General features: G+C 32.3%; 1 long non-coding RNA gene across 1 annotated transcript; it reads right to left on the reverse strand.

The window, feature by feature from the left end:
- Positions 1-1,120: 1,120 nt before the first annotated feature.
- LOC148214210 (uncharacterized) lies at positions 1,121-3,219 on the reverse strand. The gene is made up of 2 exons (XR_015798497.1): positions 3,136-3,219; positions 1,121-2,141 (listed from the first exon to the last, which is right to left on the reverse strand). It is a non-coding gene; the product is annotated as an uncharacterized LOC148214210 (long non-coding RNA).
- Positions 3,220-3,927: the final 708 nt, after the last annotated feature.

Here is a 3,927-nt window from a genome sequence, read left to right on the forward strand (position 1 = left end):
ATTATTAATCATTCATAGCTAATCTATAAAATCATTTATTACAAGAAATTTTAACTTTCAATAGGATTAGTAATACATTTTCATCTATCGATTATATGTGTATATATATAAAATAATTAATATCAAATTTCTATTATAAAGTTTCCTAATCCATTACATTACTATATTTTCTCATCCAATCATTAATAAAAACAAGTTACTTATCTTCTTACTCTAATTTCAAATCTCAGTTTAACTCATCTCTGCACATTTCATAATTTTCCATAACTTCCTCCTGCATAAGTAATTTTTAATTTTTCCAATTCTTAAAAGTTACAGTTCTAACCAGTATCAGTTACAATATCAGTTACAGTTCTAACCGGGTTACAATTCTAACCAGATTCTTCACTACATGTTTCAACAAAAATATCTCTAGTTTAAAATCTATATGTTACTATATTCAACCATATGTAAATGTCTAATCTCTTAAAATATTTAGAATCAAATACAATTTTTAACTATATATCTCAGATTTATACTTTATTCCAGCGCTTGCATAATTTTGAGTTCACCCTTTTCATTCAACATCCCAAAATATCTAGCTGTTTATTCCTTTTTCTATATTATTAGATAAGAGAAAGCAATAATAAATGTCCTTTCAAACATTCTGCTTTTTGAAGCTTCTGTCAGTTCCATCATTGTTGTATTCCCCTCGTTTTTTCTTTAAACATCTGAAATAGTTTCTTTCAATATTGTTTTACTTCTTCTTTTTGTGCATTCTTTTAGTACGATTTTCCATTATAATCTTGTATAATCTTTTTCTCACCCTCAGTGCCAAGAACAAGTCTGTCCCTCTTCATTTATCAGTTAATTAACGACAATAATTCTGTTTAATGTTTCTGATTTCTTGTACTATTTCTTCCTTTTCCATTGATCCCGTTTTATGTTTAATTAAGTCCATTTTAGCTTTAGTATCTTTTTTTCTTTTTTCTTTTTTGCGGGAATTTCTGCAGCTCTTCTTCCAGTTTTTTATAGTCATCCTCAATAGTTTAGAGATCTTTTTCTGCATTGTGTTTCTCGTATAGTTTATTATCTTGATAAACCTTCATTGAGTCAAAAGATTCTTTATCTTTGTTCTTGCCAAAAATAAGAAAAAAAAAAAAAAAGAAGAGGAGGGAAAAGACTAAGTCTCTTTAAAAAAAAATCCAACTGAGGGGGGAGTGAAAAGCAAAGCAGAGCTTCTAGCAGAAAGAAGAGCTACTGCCACTAATCAGGGCTCTTGTGACTAGCTCAAACTTTCCATCTTAATATTTTCAAAATCGCTTTCAACTCCACTTTCTTGTTTATAGTTACGGATGGCACCTGTATAAACATGCACATCCCACTATCTTTTTAGAAAGCACAGGGTCCTTAAGCATGCGTCACAATAGAAGAAAAAAAGCACTATGTCGAGCCTCTAGATGGCAGTGCAACTTTCTTTCATTTACTTTCTCTTAACTCCACTTTCCCCATTTCAAAATCAAAAAGTATAAATTTCTTACAACAATAAAGAAATCTTAGTAAAAAAAAAGGCTTAAAATAAAAAGTTATTGAGTATTAAAAAGAAAAAGCCAATCCAGTTAAAAATATATTTTTTTAAAGAGAAAAACATCTTGCCAAATCCACTAAAAAGGGAAAGTTGAAAAGAAAAAAAAAAATTTCCCCCCTTTTTTTATAAGGCTCGATCTCGCCGCTTAATCCACTTTTCTTCACTTTTAAAAATCTCTTTAAATTACTTAAGGTGTTCTCTAAGAATAGTTAAATAGTAAAAGTCCATCTCACCCAGTTGACACCCTTCTCTTCCTTCTTCCTTTGGAGCTGCCCCGGCTTTCGCAGCCATTTTGGCTGGCTCTCCTCCGCCGGCTTCAAGAGCTTCTCCCTGGATCAATCTGGGACTTGCGGCGTCCCTGAGATCCGCGGGACGTGCCCTTTGCGATCGCCATCTCTACGGGACGGCTTAGGTCCATCGGGACCGTCCGGGGGAGGAGACATCGGCTGCCATCCTGGGAGCCCAGGATCGCCCGCCGTATCGTCGCGACGCCAGCTCCGCCCTCCAAGCCTTGTCCTTCTTTAGGTATTAATGTTATATTAGCCTCTTTCCAAGTCTCTTGCATTTTTCCACCCTGTAAAATAGAATTCATCGTATTTTGTAAAGGTTTTAAAGTTCATTCTCAAAGCATTTATAATACAAACTTGATAATCCATCTGACCCAGGTACCTTGCCAGGTTTATTCTTTTTAATTACTTCAGAAACTTTCCTTATCGTTATAGGTCTATTCATAATTTGTCTTTGTTCTTCTGTAATCCTTGGTAAATTTTGTTTTCTCAGATATTCATCTCTCCAACAGAATATCATGTCCTTTATACAAATTAGAATAGTATTGATAAAATGTTTTTCGTATGGCTATGTTATCCACTAATACAGTGTCCTCCTCTTGTAGTTTCAATGTCATTCTCTTTTCTTTTTCTTTTCATAGTTTGTAAACCAACCATTTCCCTGGTTTATTTGCAAATTCAAAATTGCTTTGCTTTGCATAGTTCAAATTTATTTCCATTTCTCTTACTGTTAACATATATAACTATTGGTGTAAAATCTTAATTTGTTGGAAGATATTGTTATTCCCTGGGGAGTTCCTTAATTTTTCTTTTCTTTTAATCTCATCCAAAATACTTTGTATTTTCTCTTGCCTCTTCTTCTTAAATTCAGAGTTATATTGTATCAAGTAATCCCTAATAAAAGCTTTGCTTGCATCCCAAACCATTCTCGTGTCAGTACCTTTATTTAAATTATTTTCAAAACATTCTTTTAATTCCTTTTTACAGTCCTCAACAATTTCATCTTTCTGTAACAACACTTCATTTAATCTCCATCTGAAAGAATTAGATTTTCTTTTATAAACAGACTCACAGGATTATGGTCTGAGAAAGTCTTTGGTAAGATCTCTACCTTAGAAATTTTAGTAGCCAAGTCTCTTGAAATCCAAATCATATCTATTCTTGAAAAAGATTTGTATCTTTCTGAAAAATAGGTGCACTCTCTTGAACTACCATTCTGTCTCCATACATCAACTAGTCCTAAATTGTCCATCAAATCAAAGAAAACTTTTGGTAATTTACCTTGGGTAATTTTAATATTTTTCTTAGAAGTTCTGTCCAGTTGTGGGGAGACCACTCCATTCTAATCCCCCATCAAGCACCAACTGTCATAAGAAAAATCCATTAATTTCTCCATCAGTTGTTTATAAAAAGTCACTTTACCTTCATTTGGGGTATAAACTCCCAAGACCATGGTTTTAACCCCATATAATGTAACTTCTATTCCAATAAATCTACCATTTTCATCAAATAATACAAGTTCTGGGTTTAATTGAGGATCAATATACAAAACAACTCAATTTTTCTTCTTAATATCTGCTGAAATAAATTCTTCACCCAGATTGTTATAGGTCAAATATTTTATATTTTTTTCCTGTTATGAAGGCAGGAAAATTGCCTCTTGTAGGCAAATAATATCTTGCTTTAATTTTTTCAAATAATTAAATATTTTTTCCTCTTCTGAAGAGCATTTGCCCCATTTATAGTCCATGTTAAACATTTGCAATCTATATTCAGGCCAAAAATTTAGAAAAATCCACGCCTGTATCATTTTTCGTTTCCTCTTGCATCTGTTGTGATTGTTGTGTAGGTCCCTCTGAGGCCTCCATTTCCATCTCCTCCAATTCTCCTTTATATTTTTCTAAAAAATCTCTTGCCTTCTGAACAGAGTTCAGTAAATCATTGCTGTTTAAAAGTAAAAATCATACCTTCCAATTTATCCCATCAAAATGAGATTTTTTTTTGTTTTAATTTTTCCGCCAAGAAGGAATATTCTTTTATCTAAAATTCTAATAGGAATCTCTTTCAAAATGA

Source organism: Python bivittatus, unplaced genomic scaffold (genome assembly GCF_059951505.1).
Source record: "Python bivittatus isolate LINGU-HERP-01145 unplaced genomic scaffold, Pbiv_v1 ctg000700_np1212, whole genome shotgun sequence".
Taxonomy (NCBI): Eukaryota; Metazoa; Chordata; class Lepidosauria; order Squamata; family Pythonidae; genus Python; species Python bivittatus.